At 41.6% G+C, this 23,145-nt stretch overlaps 1 protein-coding gene across 5 annotated transcripts in view; it reads left to right on the top strand.

The window, feature by feature from the left end:
* Positions 1–6,547: 6,547 nt before the first annotated feature.
* Positions 6,548–23,145, top strand: part of NTNG2 (netrin G2) — a 140,468-nt gene continuing 123,870 nt past the window's right edge. For all 5 annotated transcript variants that reach the window (XM_088447045.1, XM_088447046.1, XM_088447044.1 and 2 more), the window contains exon 1: positions 6,548–7,443. The gene's annotated coding sequence lies outside the window, so the exon portion shown is untranslated. The remainder of the gene's footprint in view (positions 7,444–23,145) is intronic.

Genomic DNA, 23,145 nt, shown 5'->3' with positions numbered 1-23,145 from the left:
ATGTCCTATTAATGTGTTACAATATTTTCATACTGTGTGTTCTGGAACCTGAATCAAATTCTAGAGCATACATAGGGGTATGGCATCTGATACGCTCTACAGGGATCTAATAGATCTAGAACCCTGAGTCCTTGCCTATTAATTAATACAGTTTAATTCCATATGAGCACACTTGTAACACAATGTAAATTTACTAGAGATCTATTAGATCCCTGTAGAGCATATCAGACGCCATACCCCTATGTACAGTATATGCTCTAGAATTTGATTCAGGTTCCAGAACACACAGCATGGAAATATTGTAACACATTAACTTTATATGTGTTGTTTGTGTTGTATATGTATTTTGGGAATTGTTTTAAAGGACTATAATAACAGTTTCATTTTAATAAGGACATATAAGAGTGCCCCTTAAAAAGAGCCTACTTTTTCTATATTTTTCTGGATACATTTGGCACCTGCCGAAAGTGGGAAGATATTGAGTTGAGGATTGAAGAACGTGGCTCAGCAGCCGGGATTGCTCATCGAAGTGTCAACTATGAGGAGCTATTTGGGGCGTTGCCTCTATGGTTTCATGCCTTGGGTGATCAAAGGCATGGCATGGTTGGATTGGAGGGTGGTAAACGTGGACTCCTATTTTACCTTTTTAAATCTTGAATCTAGAACAGCTAGTGGTTTGCTGGCTGTCACGGGTGGCCACTGCAAGGTGGTAATGGACTTTGCAGCATGATACCTGCTTTTACTGGCCCCCAGACTAGCTACACTAGGCAGCTGCTCACAAGACAGTAACAGGATCAGGACACTGCATATAACCAGGGATAGGTCAGGGGTCAGCGCAGGCAGCACAGTACTGCAAACAGTACATGAGCCAACGGTCAAGGCAAGCAGGAGTGGTCAGTAAGCAAGCCTAGATAAGTAACGGATGGGAAGAAAAGAGATAACTAGTACAGGCAGAATCTGTATTTAATGCCGGCTGCTAAACAGCTGACGGATGAAATACCGACAGCGGAACCCCAATGGACCTAATTCCCTAATGGGGCTGGTAAGTAACCTAACCCTCCCCTCTTCCCCCTAACCCCCCCTAGTGGTGTCTAACCCTAACCCTCCCTTTCTCTACCCTAACCCTAAGTCTCCCCAGGGGTCCCTAAACCTAACCCTCCCTCACGCGGCTAGACGCTAAGACACCCGGCTTACCTTCTTTCGGTAAGCTGGATGTTGGTATTTTGTAGTGGGGCTAATGATAAGCGTTTGGATTTTGACGCCTATCTTTAGTCTCCTGTCGGGCTTCCAGTGTCGGGATATCGGCGGGCAGGATCCCAGTACGGGCACAAGCACTAGACAAACTCAAGTAGACCTGTTTCTCAGGTAATGAAGAGCAGGTTTGTTTTTCATGTAGAAAAAAAGTAGGTTATTATTAGTGTCTACAATCATTATAACCACTGGGGCCCTCTGTTATATTAATGAGTCATCTGCACCGGTATTACAATTACCAGCGCTCCCCTTTATTATAAGTGTCAGTGTCCCTTTATTATAGCCACCAGTGCGCAATATTCAAATTACAGTCTGTTTCATTATTATAACCAAAACGGTCAAATTATTATAATAGCCAGCAGTGCCCGCCACTATTACAGCCTACAATGCATATTCAGTACCAATCATCCCAAATTAATGTTACGAACTCTATCTCTCCTTGCAGCACCTGTACTTAGGAGTTAAACTTTGGAAACCATTAACATTTCCTATGTTAGAAGCATCCCAGGGCTATTTTGATAACATTCGATTCATGTGGTAAGTATGCTTGAAACCCTGTGAGCAGCAAGAATGTTGGAACGGGGAACAAACTCATCTCTTGTAAAAATCACGGACTACAACAGAATTCCATTAAATGCTGTAGGTTTTCCAGTCATCAGAGATCGTAATAAATCCACGTTGAGTTTATTTAAAGTTAAAGCAGGGCACTGCAGATGTCTAAATAGTTAAATTGAGTAACAGCGTGCAAATAATCATCAGTAGGAAAAATGAAAGTAACGTTTTGCAAAGGAACAACGAGGCTAGATAAGTTTATTGACATTCTCTTAATGTAAATCAAATCTGTCCTCAGCTTCTGCGCCGGGTAGCCTCCAAACGGTGTAACAATCATTAATAAACTTTAGAAAACTAATTTTATTTTGATACATACATTTTAGTTAAGAATCTTCTTTTAAAAGACAACATCTGACTAGCAAAGCTTCTAATCACCAAATGGTTAATACATTTATTAAAGCTTTCCTCTCCCACACATAATCTTTGTATTAGTACAGTGCTCTCGGAGCCAAAAGAAGCATTTGGAGAACTAGACCCTGAAAAACAGATACAACAAAATACTCTATATCACAGACATTGAGCTAAACACTACCTCTACAACAACACATAACTCATCTAAAAAAGGCGTAAACAGGAAATTTAATAAGTACAAAATAAGATTAAAGAAGAACATGTTTAATCTGGTTTCATATAATGGACTGATCGCTACATCTTTTTGCATACTTGCTGAACTCTTTGTGTGATTAGTGTTATAATTGATGTCCACCTTAAATAAACATATTGCTAATGCATTTTTTCATAGCACTAAGAACATTTACAGCTAGTTTTCTTGATAAATTTAGATTTCAGTTATTCTCTACTATTGTTTTTAGTTTATAGTAATTGTCCTTTGGTTGTACATTTTTAAATTGCCTGTACAGATTGCATCATGTTGGGCACAACTGGTCGACAGTTATCATGACATTCATGTCGACATAGTTGAACTGTCAACATGCTCAGCATGTCGACAGTGACCATATCGACATTCATGTCTATATGGATGAACTCTCTGCACACTGTCCCTGGTGTTCTAGTATTAAACCCATAACCCTCTCCCGAATACCCAACACACACCCACAGCCTTACCCTAACCCTCCCGGCTGCGCCTAACCCTAACCATCTGCATGCTCAGACTGTCAACATTTCACATGGCACCAGTTCATATGTCAACATGGTGTACATGTCAACATTCTGTGGATGTCGACATGATTACTGTTGGCCTTCTGAACAGATACCATTACACCAGCATTGTCTCTACTGATTATACCAGCATTGTCTCCACTGATTATCCCAACATTACCTTCACTGATTATCCCAGCATTACCTCCACTGATTATACCACCATTACCTCCACTGACTATACCAGCATTGTCTCCACTGATTATACCAGCATTGCCTCCAGTGACTATACCAGCATTGCCTCCACTGATTATACCAGCATTGTCTCCACTGATTATCCCAGCATTACATCCACTGATTATACCAGCATTACCTTCACTGACTATACCAGCATTGTCTCCACTGATTATCCCAACATTACCTTCACTGATTATCCCAGCATTACCTCCACTGATTATACCAGTATTACCTCCACTGACTATACCAGCATTACCTCCACTGACTATACCAGCATTGCCTCCACTGACTATACAAGCATTGCCTCCATTGACTATACCAGCATTGCCTCCACTGATTATCCCAACATTACCATTACTGATTATCCCAGCATTACCTCCACTGACTATACCAGCATTGCCTCCACTGACTATACCAGCATTACCTCCAGTGATTACACCAGCATTGCCTCCACTGATTATCCCAACATTACCTCCACTGACTATACCAGGTAAGCTGTGACAGGTTCATCTACTTGAGTGGAATTGCAGAAGGGAGTTCCCCTAACAAGGACTCAAAAGGGAGAGGCCATCCGGAGACCTCCACCTTTAAAACTATGAGCCCTAAACTTAGGGACTTCCGGTAATTAGCCATTTATTATTGAAATGAGGAGCAGCAACCCTCATATGTGAATTATTTATTACATATTGATTTATACACATTATAAAATATTTTTTTTGCTGGATGTATATATCTCGGTGTACACGTTGTAACACAGAAAACATATCAACCTATTTTTATTTTTGGAAAATATTGTGAATAAATTTGGAGCTTTGATTTTATTACACTATGTTTGGACGATTTTTATATTTTTCATATTAATGAAAATTCCATCGGTGAGATTTGACAACTATACACAGGATCCCGACGGGAAATCATTTGGGAAATACCGTAATTATTGTTTATTTTGTATAGCACTGTGCGCACTTGACTAGTCACTATCTGCTATTCCAAAATATACCAGCATTGCCTCCACTGACTATACCAGCATTACCTCCACTGATTATACCAGCATTACCTCCACTGATTATACCAGCATTGCCTCCACTGATTATCCCAACATTTCCTTCACTGATTATCCCAGCATTGCCTCCACTGATAACACCAGCTTTGCCTCCACTGATTACACCAGCATTGCCTCCACTGATTACACCAGCATTGCCTCCACTGATTACACCAGCATTTCCTCCACTGATTACACCAGCATTTCCTCCACTGATTACACCAGCATTGCCTCCACTGACTATACCAGCATTGCCTCCACTGACTATACCAACATTGCCTCCACTGATTACACCAGCATTGCCTCCACTGATTACACCAGCTTTGCCTCCACTGATTACACCAGCATTGGCTCCACTGATTATACAAGCTTTGCCTCCACTGATTACACCAGCATTGCCTCCACTGATTACACCAGCATTGCCTCCACTGATTAAACCACCATTGCCTCAACTGATTATACCACCATTGCCTCCACTGATTACACCAGCATTGCCTACACTGATTATACCAGCATTACCTCCACTGATTACACCAGCATTGCCTCCACTGATTATACCACCATTGCCTCCACTGATTACACCAGCATTGCCTCCACTGATCACACCAGCATTACCTCCACTGATTATACCAGCATTCCTGTACTGATTATACCAGCATTGCCTGCACTGATTATTACTAGCATTCATGCCTCTTTCAAAGATTTGGATGCAAGAATAATAAAAATTAAGTTGCTGATGTAGTGGTGTAGCGTATATATTGTGCTAAACCTCACTGTGCAGTTCCGGATAGTGGAGACCTATACATACTGGCAGGATTCTGCTACTTTAGCCTACATGCACCTGGAAATACAAGATGGGGGCGGAAGGGAAGCTCGAATGTAGGCCAGGTACAATAAAGTCGTGTTTACGCAATAGTGACTCATGCTGACCTGCAGAAATGCACATATACCCCTGAAAGAGGTGTATCTTTTGAATTTGCTACAAGGCAGGTGCAATACATTGCTGATGATGGTGACATGTTGTATTTGCTGTCAATGCAGGGGTGCATATGTCATTAGACATGTAGAGATCTTCATATGTGAAGATCTGTACATAAGTTTTTCTGTACTCTTTTTTTTCTTTAGAGTAGTTCACAGGTTCTCAAACTCGGTCCTCAGGACCCCAAAAAGTGCATGTTTTGCAGGTCTCCTCGCATAATTACTAGTGAAATAGTTAGCTGCACCTTTAGATCTTTTAAAATGTGTCAGTGAGTAAGGAATACACCTGTGCACCTGCTGGGTGACCTGCAAAAGGTGAACTGTGTGGGGTCCTGAGGACCGAGTTTGAGAACCACTGGATTAGTCCATTTGCCAACAGCTTTGCCTTTTGCTCAAAATGTGGGTATCTTTTTAAACCAATGCAACTCTTAGCTAAATGTTTAATTCAAAATAAAGAAAATCATGCTGTAGCTATATCTTCCTCCAGGGCTTTTTCATTTCTGTAAGAGCTACTTAGTAAAAAAAAATATTATATACACCACTGATTACACCAGTGTTGCACCAATGATTATGTCAGTATTGCTCAGTCAGGTAAGGGGTTGCTAGAGCAAGTTTGGAGATATATTGTGCAAAAAACTTTTCTAGAATGGTTAAAATAAGTACTGTAAATGCAGATTTCTCCAAACAGAAGCTGAACACATCATATGAACCTGAAAACAAGCAGCCTAAATATCAGCATATAAGGACTATTTAAAAAAATTAAATATATATATATATATATATATATATATATATATATATAATTTAGATCCATTTTGTTCCACTAAAATATTTTTCTTCTATAAGAATCACCTTCCAACAAATATTTGTAAAGAAGAACTTCTTCCCTCATTATTATTTTGGCGTTCCCCCCTCATTCATAGATGTACAGACATGAATAAGCTTTTATAGATGGGTGTCACAACTTACTATGCTCACCGCTGCCAATAAAAAGACTTCATTAACATATTGGCAATATTCATTCTTTGACCATATTCTGGAAGGAGGGTCCACCGTACTTCTACAGGTGTAGCCACTGTATACCCCCAGCCTAAATAAATATCCCAGCCTCCTCCTTTCCAATCCCCAGTGTGCTGCTGTGTGTGATCTGAAGGGATCCTTGGCAGATGATGGAAGTCATCAGAATGAATAGATGCTGTTCCTCTCCCACATTAATTAAACAGCAGAGGTCACGACAAGACAACGCCCTATAGTGAGAGATAGGGGTGTGGTGTCCCGGGAGCTGTCCGCACAGCGTGGTGCTTAAAGGAGAGGCTCAACACTCTTGGCGATCCCTCTCTCATAACATATACCACACACATAGGCTACCGGGAGCTGCCCGCACAGCTTGGTGCAGAAAGCCTTCTGACTGTACCTCTCCAGCACACACACATTACAGGGAACTGTCCGCACAGCGTTGAGCTGAAAGCAGCGGCTCAACACTCCGGACTGTCCTCATTCATAGGATACGGGGAGCTGTCCACACCCCGTGGTGCTGCAAACCCTCCCGACTGTCCCTCTCTTGCACCCAGACATTAAAGACTACAGGGAGCTGTCCGCACGGCGTGGTGCTGAAACCCTCCGGACCGTTCTTCTCCGGCACCCTCACGTTATAGGTTACAGGGAGCTATCCGCACGGCGTGGTGCTGAAACCCTCCGGACTGTCCCTCTCCCGCACACACACACTATAGGCTGCTGGGCTCCTTTAAGCAGCACATTGTCTGCTGGTGGGATGGTGCGCAGGGCTCCAGAGGAAGTTACGCAGCCGGGATCATGCCGTGAGATAAAGAGCTGCGCCCGTGATTGAAAGTGATGGCTAAAGGATTTAGCTCCAGCATTAACTTGGAGAGGTAGGGAGCACATAGGGGATCTCGCAAAGCCTCTCGCCATCTGCCCCTGACTTGCAGGGAGGGGATTGAGCGTCCTGCCTGCACTGCACACTGGACATGAAACTGGCCAGATAGAGGAAGGAAAAGTTTCCTTGTGATGCAAGCGATCTGGTCCCTCTGCGCCATGAGGCACTGAGTGGCTCCTTGGGAGGCGAATTCCTCTCTGAGGACAGGACTGCTGCCTGTATCTGGGGGATCATTGAGGAGAATCCCAAACTCACAGAAAGCTGGGAAGAAGAGGAGAGGCGGTGGCGGGGGAGCTCTGGCTGTGTGCGGCTGTGGAAGCGCTGCAAGCCGGTGAGTTGTGTTGGTGTGGGCGCACAATTACTGCACGGAGACTTGCAGGAGGTGTTCATCATCGTTGCTTAGATCACCCTGTTCGGCAAAGGGGGTTCACGGCAGCCTGGTCGCCGAACTCCTACGCTATGAGCGTGAGGTGCTGGACCACCCGTCTCTGCATGGGGAGTCCAGAGTACACACTCACACACATATAAACACAGCCATGGATTATTAGTGTATTTACCTTAAGCTGCTATTATACTATAGTTTATGAAGGTTCACCAGAGACTGTGCTGGAAGGGAGCTGTATACTGTATGTTTGCATGTGGATTTTATAAACTTTTAAATGGCTTTAAAAGCCACATTTTCAGTTGTCGATTACAAGGTTCAACCTAGGATTTAGATATGCATGTTATCTATCTATCTATCTATCTATCTATCTATCTATCTATCTATCTATCTATCTAATATCTATCTATCTATCTCATATCTATCTATCTATCTATCTATCTATCTATCTATCTATCTAATATCTATCTATCTCATATCTATCTATCTATCTATCTATCTATCTATCTATCTATCTATCTATCTATCTATCTATCTATCTATCCACTCTCACATCTATCTATCTATCTATCTATCTATCTATCTATCTATCTATCTATCTATCTATCTATCTATCTATCTATCCACTCTCCCATCTATCTATCGATTGATCTATCTATCTATCTATCTATCTATCTCATATCTACTAATATCTATCTATATATCCCAGATATATATTTAAGGGGTTTTAAAAAGCACATTGTGATTGGTCAACCATATACTACAACCAGAATTTACACATGCATGTTATATGTCTATAACTGTCTATCATCTAATATTATATATCTCTTTATATCCCACGCATACATTTAAAAGGTTTTAAGAGGCACATTGTGAGTGGTCAACCACATGCTACAACCAGAACTTACATTTGCAAGTTATCTATCTATCTATCTATCTATCCCACACATACCGATATGACTTCCACATTTATAGATGTAGACACTTACATATTAACATACTTATAACCCCCCCCCCCACACACACACATATTTAGATAAATAGAAATAGTAAAACTTCTCTTTGTACAGTAGACTTTTCCTAATGTAAGTTATATAATTTTTCTCCCACAAGAGTCATCTTTTAATTTTAAACTGAAAATAGTATTTACTTTTAAAAAGTAATTGTAAAAATGGCACTATAATTGAGTACCTACCTATATACCACACTGTGTGTATCTTTACAGAATGTGTCTCTATTGGTGGAGTCTCTTCAGTGAATATATATATATATATATATATATATATATATATCACTGTGTATCTTTACATAATTCATCTATATTAGTGGAGTCTGCTCAGTGAAAAAAATATACATATATGTACAGTATTTGTTAACCTCTCAGTCACTGGATGGAGTATGAATCCGGGAGAGCAATGAGTTGCAGGCCATCCTAGCCATGAGGAGGGACATGTAGTCTATACCTGCTTCCTAAAGATGTGATTTGAATAGGACTTGGGAAATCAGCGGCATACCTTGTATTGTGTGGTTTACAGTCAGCACAATACATACAGACTGCCTAGATACCACTCTAATGTCAGATTAGTTTGTGTGTGAGAATTTTCCCTCTCTCTGTGATACTGTTTGTGAATGAGATCATATAAACATTTGCAGTGCAAGCAGATTCTCCTCTGGATTGACAAATAAACAGCAGCCATGATACTTGATCTGCATATTAAGCCATTTTATTACATATTCTGATTTGCATTCAACACTCTAGTACAGTCATTTCTGCTGCTCTGAGTTTTCAAAACTATTAGCACCCGCTCAGTATTGCTCCCACTGGGGGGGGGGGGGGGGGAAACAACTCCAAATAACTTACATGCAACAATAAATGGCTAGCTGGAGATATAGGTAGAAAAATATATTGTTATAAAGATATGAGACAGAAAGAGAGAGACCTAAATGATACATATATAGTTATGAGTGATAGATATGAGATATAGATAGATGGATAGATAGATAGATAGATAGATAGATAGATAGATAGATAGATAGATAGATAGATAGATAGATACGTGAATTATACATATATAGTTCTAAAAGTGATAGATACATATATAGATAGATACAGTAGATAGATAAGTGAATGATACATATATAGTTATAAAAGTGATATATATGAGAGGGATAGATAGATAGATAGATAGATAGATAGATAGATAGATAGATAGATAGATAGATACGTGAACGATACATGTAAAGCTATATGAGTGGTAGATATGAGAGATAGACAGATAGATACATGAGTAACATATATATAGATGTAAGTGATAGATATAAGAGAGAGACAGATAGCTATATGATATATATTACATAAATAGATATTAGATACCTTCCTTGATGATAGTTAGCTAGATATAGTGATAGACATTACGTACATTGATGATAGATAGATAGATAGATAGATAGATAGATAGATAGATAGATAGATAGATAGAAATATAAGCAATATACATATAGTTATGACAGAGATAATATATATGAGATTTAAATTGATAGAGCGATGTAGGTGGATATATAAATATTTACTGTAGATAGATAAATTAAGGTAGATAGATAATTTAGTATAGATATATATAGATAGACAGACATAAAGATAGATAGACATTATATTTTCCTTCTACAAGTATGTTCAATTCCTAAAATATCACCTACTCCTTTAGCAGAAGAATAAATCACCCGCTATGAATGTGTGTCAGATGTAAAATATTTATATGATGTAACTCTAATCAGGCTTCCTAGTGAAGGAAATAAATCTGACTGTATATTTAGCTCACTGCTACAGAAGGCAATGAAGGGCGACGTGCAACTTTTTGAGAACATACTGTTGAGTACAACCAGATTTCACTTTTTTTATAGTCTAAAACCTAAATATGTAGAAGAGAAAACACTGCAGCACTGTATAATAATCTCACAAAGGTACACAGGTACCATCTGTCATTACTGCTACTACTAGGTGTTTCCAATAGATCATCGCACTGTCCTCTCTGCTTTGTACATGGGAGGAGGGAATGGTTAATGCAAACTGCAAAAATCTTCAGTCAATACAAAAAGAAAAAAAAGAAAAGGAAACTTGGGTTTATGTATCCACCTACAATCTAATTTTGTGTTCACAATACTTTGCTTATCAGTCCCCAGTGGTGAATAAGTTCTCCTAAAAGGAGGGAACTAGCATTGATTATTTCTTTCTAGTGTAGAGCTCACAGTCTTCTAATAATGCCTGCTGAAAATGTACATGTCACTGGTAAAATGCATCCTGATCAATTCAGCTTAGTTAAAAGGCAACAGAAAAGCTAAACTTTCTCAGCTGCCACCATGACTTCAGACACCGATGACCTCTACCATCATTTATCAGCTACCGGTTACAGAACGCTGCAACAACTTGTTTCAGTAGCACAGGATCAGGCTCCATAATACTATCCGCCAAATAAAATGAATGAGCCTTTTTTTCTATACATTTTCCTGCCAGCACTTGTAACTGCTGTAATTAGAGAAAAAATGTTTTGCAATTAAAAAAATAGACTCAAAGGATTATACTGCATTATTAACCAAATGGGTACCAGTAGATCTTGATCTTGGATTTTACAAAGATTAGGACAGATAGATAGATAGATAGATAGATAGATAGATAGATAGATAGATAGATACTGTATAGATAGATAGATAGATAGATAGATAGATATGACATAGATAGATAGGCCAAGATACAAGGTTGATATTCAGAGAGTAGATAATGTAAGATATAACAATAGATTAATAGATATGACATAGATAGATAAATAGATAGATAGATAGCACAGATATATATATATATATATATATATATATATGAGATAGATAGATATATAGATAGATATGAGATCGATAGATATTAGATAGATAGATAGATAGATAGAGATACACAGATAGATATATTTGAGATAGATAGATATATAGATAGATATGAGATAGATAGATAGATGTGCAGATAGATATATAGAAACATTTGAGATAGATAGATAGATATGAGATAGATAGATAGATAGATAGACATGACAAAGATAGATATGGCATAGACAGATAGATAGATAGATAGATAGATAGATAGATAGATAGATAGATAGATAGATAGATAGATAGATAGATAGATAGATAGATAATAGGCAGGCAATGTTGATTTACAGCAGATAATGTTAGCGTTCTAGATAGATAGATAGATAGATAGATAGATAGATAGATAGATAGATAGATAGATAGATAGATAGAAATTAGTGAGACATTAATATGGTGAACTAACAAAGGAATTGTTATACATAATACTGTTAGGTAGGTGCAGATTTCAGGCCCTGTAATGAAAGTGTTAACAGCAAGCTGTATGTACAGTTTGTTTGGAAAAAGATCCCGACTGCCTCCACATGAGATGGGAAGAGATGAGAACATAATATACAGTACATACTCTCTTCCTGTTCCATGTGAGACATAGATATTTCGAAGCCAAACAGCGCGCTAAACTCTTATGTGCAGTATTTACCACTTTAGCAGGGGTGTGTGTGTTTGTATATGTATATATATATATATATATTTTTATATATATATAACTTTGCATAATGTACAATGGGCACCAATATAGGGAGGACAGTTAGTGTAGTATTTGTACACCTTGACTGCAAGTAAACAATGCATTTGTCCAGTCTGTTTCATTTGCGCATACAACAGCCACTTATAAATGCACTTCTCTACGTATAATCCGAGTTCTGTGAGATCTACTGACTGTCCTGCCTTTACACTTAGATATGGTGTTGGGGACTAGACAATAACAATTGTACATAGTAAACACATTTTAAGTAATGATTAAAGGTAGAAATACAAGTTCCAGAAACAATGTAACCATTCCCTAACTCTCCCCTACCATGCCGCGTGACACTTAGAGGAGAGAATAGAGTGATCTATAGGAGAATTTTAAAGCGGTACATCAAGACAGTATACCACCCATGAAGTCTTCAAAGCCACAACTTGTCCTAATTTCCAGAGAAAAGTCCTTAGAAGATGTCTATACAAATGTTTGTCCCTGGGAAAAAAAAAATCACTGTTGTAGATACCAGAGGGCACAGTGCCACTTCCCTTATTCTACATGATGGGTTCTTATTCTCACTGTTATTAAATCCTGATACAAGGGCTCACTGAAGAATTGAAGCTATTATATTTTACAGAGCAGGTTTACCTCCTGACATAAATACACAATCCTTTAATGTATGGACACATTAGGTTAATGATTTTGATAGCTTCCTTATAAAAACATTCTATAGAGGCCTATTTATGTTCCTGTCTCATTGGTCTGCTGGTAACGTGAATGGGCAGTCTAGACCTTCCAGCTGTTTTTCTTTATATATTGTTCACTAGACAGCACGTCTTCTCTCTTCCCTGACTGTATGCTGAATTATTATCTCTTCTACTGTAGTTCAGTATTATTAGATAGCAGCACAATTTTATTTTCTATGTCCATATATTTTCTTGCGTCTATATTCTGCAATTCTCCGCCCCATTCTTATGTCTTATTCTGTGTAAACAAACATTGATTTAAGAATTACATGCAAAACAAACAAAATAATTGTATATTGTCCAGTAAAAATCTATATTGGGGGATGAACAGTAACGACCTATCAAAAAGCCTATTTGCCTTTATTAGGCCGCATTAGCCCTCAGACATAGGAAGTAAAGCAGGCATTAGCCCTCAGACATAGGAAGTAAAGCGCGCATTAGCCCTCAGACATAGGAAGTAAAGCACGCATTAGCCCTCAGACATAGTAAGTAAAGCACGCATTAGCCCTCAGACATAGGAAGTAAAGCGCGCATTAGCCCTCAGACATAGGAAGTAAAGCACGCATTAGCCCTCAGACATAGGAAGTAAAGCACGCATTAGCCCTCAGACATAGGAAGTAAAGCACGCATTAGCCCTCAGACATAGGAAGTAAAGCACGCATTAGCCCTCAGACATAGGAAGTAAAGCACGCATTAGCCCTCAGACATAGGAAGTAAAGCATGCATTAGCCCTCAGACACATGAAGTAAAGCACGCATTAGCCCTCAGACATAGGAAGTAAAGCACGCATTAGCCCTCAGACATAGGTAGTAAAGCACGCATTAGCCCTCAGACATAGGAAGTAAAGCACGCATTAGCCCTCAGACATAGGAAGTAAAGCACGCATTAGCCCTCAGACATAGGAAGTAAAGCACGCATTAGCCCTCAGACATAGGAAGTAAAGCACGCATTAGCCCTCAGACATAGGAAGTAAAGCGCGCATTAGCCCTCACACATAGGAAGTAAAGCGCGCATTAGCCCTCAGACATAGGAAGTAAAGCACGCATTAGCCCTCAGACATAGGAAGTAAAGCACGCATTAGCCCTCAGACACATGAAGTAAAGCACGCATTAGCCCTCAGACATAGGAAGTAAAGCACGCATTAGCCCTCAGACATAGGAAGTAAAGCACGCATTAGCCCTCAGACATAGGAAGTAAAGCACGCATTAGCCCTCAGACATAGGAAGTAAAGCACGCATTAGCCCTCAGACATAGGAAGTAAAGCACGCATTAGCCCTCAGACATAGGAAGTAGAGCGTGCATTAGCCCTCAGACACAGGAAGTAAAGCACGCATTAGCCCTCAGACATAGGAAGTAAAGCACGCATTAGCCCTAAAACATAGGAAGTAAAGCGGGCATTAGCCCTCAGACATAGGAAGTAAAGCACGCATTACCCCTCAGACATAGGGAGTAAAGCACGCATTAGCCCTCAGACATAGGAAGTAAAGCGTGCATTAGCCCTCTGACATAGGAAGTAAAGCACGCATTAGCCCTCAGACATAGGAAGTAAAGCACGCATTAGCCCTCAAGACATAGGAAGTAAAGCACGCATTAGCTCCCAGACATAGGAAATAAAGCGCGTATTAGCCCTCAGACATAGGGAGTAAAGTGCATACTAACCCTCAGACATAGTAAGTAAAGCACGCATTAGCCCCCAGACATAGGAAATAAAGCGCGTAGTAGCCCTCAGACATAGGAAATAAAGCAGACGTTAACCCTCAGACATAGGTGGTAAAGCACGCATTAGCCCTCAGACATAGGTAGTAAAGCACGCATTAGCCCTCAGACATAGGTAGTAAAGCACGCATTAGCCCCCGACATAGGAAGAAAAGCACGCATTAGCCCTCAGATATAGGGAGTAAAGCAGGCATTAGCCCTCAGACATAGGAAGTAAAGCATGCATTAACCCTCAGACATAGGAAGTAAAGTATGTATTAGCCCTAAAATATAGGAAGTAAAGCACGCATTAGCCCTAAGACATAGAAAGTAAAGTGCGTACTAACCCTCAGACATAGGGAGTAAAGCATGCATTGGCCCTTAGACACAGGAAGTAAAGCACACATTAGCCCTCAGACATAGGAAGTAAAGTGCGTACTAGCTCTCAGACATAGGGAGTAAAGCATTTATTAGCCCTCAGACATAGGGAGTAAAGCACGCATTAGCCCTTAGACATAGGAAGTAAAGCAGGCATTAACCCTCAGACATAGGAAGTAAAGTATGTATTAGCCCTCAGACATAGGGAGTAAAGCATGCATTGGCCCTTAGACACAGGAAGTAAAGCACACATTAGCCCTCAGACATAGGGAGTAAAGCACGCATTAGCCCTAAGACATAGAAATTAAAGCGCGTATTAGCCCTCAGATATAGGGAGTAAAGTGCGTACTAACCCTCAGACATAAGGAGTAAAGCACGGATTAGCCCTAAGACATAGGAAGTAAAGTGCATACTAACCCTCAGACATAGTAACTAAAGCACGCATTAGCCCCCAGACATAGGAAATAAAGCGCGTATTAGCATAGGGAGTAAACTGCGTACTAACCCTCAGACATAGGGAGTAAAGCACTTATTAGCCCTCAGACATAGGGAGTAAAGCACTCATTAGCCCTCAGACATAGGAATCAAAGCGCGCCTTAGCCCTCAGATATAGAAAGTAAAGCACGTATTAGCTCCAGACATAGGAAGCAAAGCACGCATTAGCCCTCAGACATAGGAAGTAAAGCATGCATTAGCCCTCAGACACAGGAAGTAAAGCACGCATTAGCCCTAAGACATAGGAAGTAAAGTGCATACTAACCCTCAGACATAGGGAGTAAAGTGCGTACTAACCCTCAGACATAGGGAGAAAAGCACGCATTAGCCCTCAGACATAGGGAGTCAAGCACACATTAGCCGTCAGACATAGGAAGTAAAGCACGCATTAGCCCTAAGACATAGGAAGTAAAGCACGCATTAGCCCTAAGAAATAGGAAGTAAAGTGCATACTAACCCTCAGACATAGGGAGTAAAGTGCGTACTAACCCTCAGACATAGGGAGTAAAGCACGCATTAGCCCTCAGACATAGGGAGTAAAGCACGCATTAGCCCTCAGACACAGGAAGTAAAGCACGCATTAGCCCTAAGACATAGGAATTAAAGCACGTATTAGGCCCCAGACATAGGTAGTAAAGCATGCATTAGCCCTCAGACATAGGTAGTAAAGCACGCATTAGGCCTCAGACATAGGTAGTAAAGCACGCATTAGCCCTCAGACATAGGTAGTAAAGCACACATTAGCCCTCAGACATAGGAAGTAAAGCACGCATTAGCCCTCAGACATAGGAAGTAAAGCGCGCATTAGCCCTCACACATAGGAAGTAAAGCGCGCATTAGCCCTCAGACATAGGAAGTAAAGCACGCATTAGCCCTCAGACATAGGAAGTAAAGCACGCATTAGCCCTCAGACACATGAAGTAAAGCACGCATTAGCCCTCAGACATAGGAAGTAAAGCACGCATTAGCCCTCAGACATAGGAAGTAAAGCACGCATTAGCCCTCAGACATAGGAAGTAAAGCACGCATTAGCCCTCAGACATAGGAAGTAAAGCACGCATTAGCCCTCAGACATAGGAAGTAGAGCGTGCATTAGCCCTCAGACACAGGAAGTAAAGCACGCATTAGCCCTCAGACATAGGAAGTAAAGCACGCATTAGCCCTAAAACATAGGAAGTAAAGCGGGCATTAGCCCTCAGACATAGGAAGTAAAGTACGCATTAGCCCTCAGACATAGGAAGTAAAGCACGCATTAGCCCTCAAGACATAGGAAGTAAAGCACGCATTAGCTCCCAGACATAGGAAATAAAGCGCGTATTAGCCCTCAGACATAGGGAGTAAAGTGCATACTAACCCTCAGACATAGTAAGTAAAGCACGCATTAGCCCCCAGACATAGGAAATAAAGCGCATATTAGCCCTCAGACATAGGAAATAAAGCAGACGTTAACCCTCAGACATAGGTGGTAAAGCACGCATTAGCCCTCAGACATAGGTAGTAAAGCACGCATTAGCCCTCAGACATAGGTAGTAAAGCACGCATTAGCCCCCGACATAGGAAGAAAAGCACGCATTAGCCCTCAGATATAGGGAGTAAAGCAGGCATTAGCCCTCAGACATAGGTAGTAAAGCACGCATTAGCCCTAAGACATAGGAATTAAAGCACGTATTAGGCCCCAGACATAGGTAGTAAAACACGCATTAGCCCTCAGACACAGGAAGTAAAGCACGTGTTAGCCCTCAGACATAGTAAGTAAAGCAGACATTAGCCCTCAGAAATAGGAAGTAAAGCAAATAAACGTAAAAATAAACATGCAAATCTGTAAATTGAAGTATGCCAATATTGGCTTCATTTCGATCCGATTCTCAAATACGACCTTCGTGATTTGTTGAAATATCTTACAATGGAAATGTCTTATTTATAGGTTCATCCTCAGCTAATTATGGGCCTGTAATTGAAACAATGTGTGTGTAATTGCATAATGCAATCTTTAATAAAAAGGTTGATAGCATTTACATTATCTCTAGGGATTGCTTATTTATTAAGAGATTGTTGTGCCTCAAACCATACTATGAATATTTATGTCCACTTTACCGCTTAATCCAGTATGTTCTGTATGGGTTGGACACTTATTTCATTTGTAATCATTGAACTGCATTGAATTTGCAAATATGGTCTGTATGCTGCTTTACGTACACATGGCTTGATTTGGTTACTGAATTTATGCTGCCGTATATTACAAATGCTGGCGTATATTCCCAAATAAGCTGATCCTAAGATGCTTGCGATATTAAGGATCCATCAATTTGTTGCTATAAATTTGAAAGTATTCATATGTGTTAAAATTAACTTTTAAAAACACACAGGCGATTTAAAAAAAAATTGTCTTTGATTTATAATTGTGAAACCGACAAAACAGAAATGGTTTACCAGATGTCAGGCATGAAATAAGTCACATTGACTGCACAAAAATATCTTGAGCAATATATGAAGTAAGTGACTTATCCTAATGATCCTGAAACATAGGACACTGAACACAATAATGAAATCTGCTCAGTCTCAGGGTCGAACTGTGAAAATTCAACGTGTGCACAGTACTGCTGCTTCCCGCATACGGTGCTGGTAGTTCATTCTGTGTATGAGTATCCATTGTCTTTGGTAAACCTCTAATAACACAGCAGATGTCACAAATTGTAGAAAACTGTCTTTCCAAAGAGACCAGATAATTAAACTTAAATGGATAGATCTCCAGCTGTTGGGGAACTACAAGTTCCTGCATGTCCCACACAGTGTCGGACTGGGTCATGAATGTCCCACACAGAGCCGTAACTAGACTTTTTGGTCCCCTGTGCCAGAGAGAGCATTGGCGCCCCCCCCATTTTTAAATAGGGACATAAGATAGTGCACCTGAAAAAGGGCCATGGCCTCATGGGGAAGGGCCAGGGAAGAGATTGGGGAGGCCAGGAGATGCTGGGCATAAAAGAAGAGGAAGCTGCAAGTGAGAATGATAGCAAACAGGACAAGTGACCATCCCAAACAGCGCCCCCTGCCCTGCGGTTCCCTGTGCCATGGCACAGGCCGCACTACCCTAGTTACAGCCAGGGCCGGCGCTAGGCTGCGCTGCGCCCAGCGCCGTCCAGTGTTGCCGCCCCTTCCCTCCTCCGCTCCCTCCCCCCTGAGCTTAAATATATCCCATAGTGCTGGGAGGGAGGTGGGCGTTTCCTGCGCCCTCCGGAAACCGTAGCGCTACGGGCGACGGACCGGCTTGCCCGTGCCTGGAGCCGCTACTGGTTACAGCCCTGGTCCCATGTAAGGAATGCAATGGTAGTGACCCATGAAGCTGTGTGTGCCACCACAAAATGTCTGCACATCGCTGGAGGGGCATGACCAGCTGACAGACTGGGTGTGGCAAATTGCCAGGAAGGCATGGTGCGCCAAGGGTAGGGTGAAAGGAAAGGCAAGGAACCTTACCACATATTCTTCTTTACTTCTGTCACAGTATCAGAAGGAAGAAAGGATCACCCAGGTGACCAGGGCAGATATACCACACAGAATGCATGGCGGGTTGGGTTGGGTATGGAGGTGTGGGGGTTTGGGCCACAAGCAGTGGAACCCATCGTGATACTGGGGAAATTTGACCCTGCTTATACGTGAAGACAAAAATAATTAAGTTTCGTAATATATCTGCTCTAACAAAATAGGTGTTTTTTTTTTCTACATTTCAGACAAAAACCGCAGATTGTGTCCCATATCTTGTTTTTTTTTAAGGTCACGTACCCACTGGCATTATTTTTAATAGGTATTTTAAAAGAGTTTTTGGTGCTGGGAAATGTATATGAAAATACATATATTTTTTTTGTAGGTGAGTCCATAGCCATTCCCATTTAGATGTAGTAATGCGGTAGCCTTATTCTGTATTCCATGTGACTATACAGTGATCTCTAAAACACTTTATACTTATGCATCTAATTACACAAGCATGCAAACCACATCCTAATATGAGTACTTGTCAGCACTACCTCCTCGTACATAGATTGGTAAGGAGAGGTTCACATAACAAATAAAAACTTGAGGCAAAATAACAAAAACGACACAGAGGGGTGATATATGCAAATACGACACAAAGTGGTATGTTTATTAAAGTTTGGGTGTTTAAAAGTGGATATGGGCCCTCATTCAGAGCCGTTCGCTATTTGCGGTCGTTCGTTTAAAAACAAGGGGTGGCTATTCAAATGATCCGTACGCACATTGTAGTCTGTTCACACCTCTAAGTCTGAACGAGCGAGCAAAACATACGCTCGTTTATTTGTTAAAAACGCCCCCTGGCCGCTCGCATCCTACGTCATGTCCGCTATTTATTAGATTAATCGAGTACATCGACCAGCGTATGAACTGCTCGCTATTCTTGTGGTTGGTGTTTGCTACCACAAATTTGCGAGCAGTTCTGGCTATAAAATAACCCAGTGACGTGAACAATGACGCTGCTGTTTTAAATATACACACCCATAAAACGCCCGTTTTGACCTTTAAGCACGCCTGCGTTCGGATCTCCACTCCCCATTTTCAAGCACCTTCCCCTGTTACCACCCACATACGCCTCATTCTGTCATTCAAAATAGCAGGCACTCGCTATATTGCGTACCAACGATTTTTGGCCGCACTGACTGGTTCGCGCATGCGTACTAAAAACCGTACGCATGCGCAGATGTGCAAACCGCTCGGAACGAGCGTACTGCCGCTAACGAGCGGCTCTGAATGAGGGCCATGTTGCTCATAACAACCAATTAGATTCTAGCTATTATCTTCTAGAAGGTTCTAGATAAATGTTGCTATAGGCAACAACTCCACTTCTAAAAACCTGCAGTTTAGTAAATATACCCGAAACTGCTAACAAGGTAAGCAAGGAGGGGGAAGAAGGAGCCAGGGGAAGCCTGGGCAGTGAAGGACTTAAGGTAGATGGTACATTGTGAAAAAGGTCGGGCTTGAAGCAGCAGCTGCCTTCTGATCAGTTCCTTGGCGAAATACTGGTCCTGTACTATAAAGCGCACCATGGAGCCCAGCAGAGGAGAAAGCCAGCCATATTGAAGCCTGTAGATGAGGGCCAATAGTGGAAGCCGGAAGGCGCAGCCCTCACATGTGCACAGCAAAAGCTGTGAGTCTGACTGCAAACAAAATGGCTGCATGGTAACAGGCAGCACATGGCCCATGTCCCCCAGACCCTGCAGGGGGAGGGGCAAGAGGAAAATGCATGATGGGCCACATGTCATATTTTGTCCACCCCTGACTGAGTAAAGATAATGGTAATGTCTTCTGTGTCTGAGGCCGAAAGCAAATTACCTGTTGGTAGGGGGAAGTTACATGGGCTGAGTTATCTGTGATACTTAACATAAGAAACTGGGCATTTGCTGATGGGTTGTGATACAAATCAGAAGGCTGGGACTGCTGTAACATGACTGGCCCTGCTCTTATGTATGAATCAACAAATCCACCCACTGCATTACTGCTAGACCCTCTAGCTATCAGTCACACCTTGTCTGCTGTGTTAAAGAAGCCCCCCCCCTCCCAACATAGCAGCCAGCTGCAAATAAGGGAAAGAGTACATGGTAGAAGTGTTTAGTTAAGTATAAACACTCCAATTATTTCAAATACAATATTCAGCTCAGTCTTTGATATGTATTATAGTTATATAGGGAGTTATTTGCTGTTTGAAGTTCTGACCTCCCTACTTAGTTGTACAATAAAGGCATACTTACCTAAATTTAATGCCTCCAGGAGATCTCCAAGGGGAGGTCCAAGTGGCAGGAGCCAGGGGGGAGGGTGGTGTGTGATGACGCGTTTCACTTAATCGTAGGTCATTCATGATCAAAGCTCCCATCATGCCTATGAGGAAGTGGGCAGGATAGTGAGACTGGTCTACTGTCTCAAGAATCTGGGACAACTCCAAAAATGTCTGCAGTCTCCCGGCAAGTATGTGTAAGGGATCCTCCTCTCAACACTCTTATGGGTATGGAGATAGAACCACTGTGCGGCGCAAAGCACTTGTAGAGACCGTGTTGCTGCATCACCCATCCCACCCACTTTTTTCTGCATGTTTTGCTTCCTGAGGGATCAGGGTTCACTTGAGAGCTTATTGGGTAGGGGAACCCCACCATGCTGTTGCTTTTGATGGAGGGGAAGTTTTAGAGGTAAACTGTCCAATGGTGGATATTCTCTCTAAGCTTGAAGATGGTATAAGGAGGGATTGATTGCTCATATGGGGATACAGTCAATTTGCCAGTGGATGGGATGGTGGCTGTTGGAATCCCAACCCGGGACTAAACATAGGTGTCAAAATGATTTTGTATGGGGATACGGTCAATCTGCCGGGGGACAGGATGCTGCTGTTGAAATCCCGGTGTCGGAATCTTGACCTGGAACTAAACATAAATTTTGAAATGCCGATGCCAGTTTAGATGCCGATGTTGGATTCCCAACAGCCGCCATCCCGATCTTAAGTAGAGTGGGGAGCCTTAGCTGTTAGCCATGGGGGGGGAGGGTTATGTTTAGGCACCATGGGATGGTTAGAGTTAGGCTTTGGGGGGGGAGGTTAGGTTTAGGCACCACTGTAGTGGGTTAGGGTTAGGCACCACTGGGGGCGGAGGGTTAGGTTTAGGCACTAACGGGAAGGGTTAGGGTTGCGGGATGGAGAGAGCTAGGGTTAGGGTGCAAGAAGGGAGGGTTAGAGAGAGGAGGGGGACGGGTTAACATACTTACTCGACCCCTGTCGGGATGCCACTGTCTGCATTTTGACAGAAGGCATCCTGACTGCGGGAATTTCATACCGATTCCCTTCTATGGCCCATAGATAACGCGTTCCATGGAGGAATAATGACTGCACATTGTAGGCCAACTATCTCATACAACTTCTACTAAGGGCCGTATTCAAGTCAGTTTTTGTGTGTTTTTGGCGGAAACTTTTCGTCGATAACGTCATTTTCGCCTGTTTGACTTTTACCCCGTATTCAATTTGAAAACGGGGTGCCTTGGCAGAAAGTCAATGCAAGGTAATAGGCGAAAAAGTTTCGCCTATGAATGGGAGGCGGAAAAAAGTGCAGAATTGGGGTTTTGGGGTGCAACGTTGCGGGAACCCCCGGGCAGCCTTCAGACAGTCCCCCAAAGGTAAACTGTGTCGATTTTTTAAAAAAACAAACACTTAAGGACACCTCAAAACTTTTGAGGTGACTTTGAAAAAGGGGGCGAAAAAAAAATGTTGTGGTACAAACTTAAAAACTAGCGAACATGACTCCGGGGGGGGGTCCCCAAGTATGCCCCAAGTGTTTTTTTTCATTGCAGGTGCTTGCGGTAGGTGGGTTTTTCATGATTCTTTCAACTTCACTTTAGCAAATTTTAAATATGCTGACCCCCATTTTCAAGTACCCCAAATTTGCTGGGATAACTTATTTTCTGCAAAAAACCCTCCAAAATACTATTCTGCACCATGTATAGAAAAACGCTATTTAGCAGCTATTGAGCCCGTTGAAAAACACCAAATACCTTCAGCAATCCAAATCGGGCGGTACCATAGTGAACCCCCATGTCAGAGCATCATGTGGGAGGTGTCAGGCTGATTTCCCCAAAACTAACAGTACTTTCCGCCTGTTCAAGTTTCGCCGGGTCCAGTTTTCGCGTACATCCACATTGAATACGGGGTAAAGCTGGGACAGCCGCGATACTTTTCCGCCTACAAAACAGGCGAAGTAGGCG

The sequence above is a fragment of the Taudactylus pleione genome, unplaced genomic scaffold (genome assembly GCF_031769625.1).
Source record: "Taudactylus pleione unplaced genomic scaffold, aTauple2 ptg000412l, whole genome shotgun sequence".
Lineage (NCBI taxonomy): Eukaryota > Metazoa > Chordata > Amphibia > Anura > Myobatrachidae > Taudactylus > Taudactylus pleione.
Note: the sequence above shows the minus strand (reverse complement) of the source record. Positions and strands in the feature narration are given on the sequence as shown.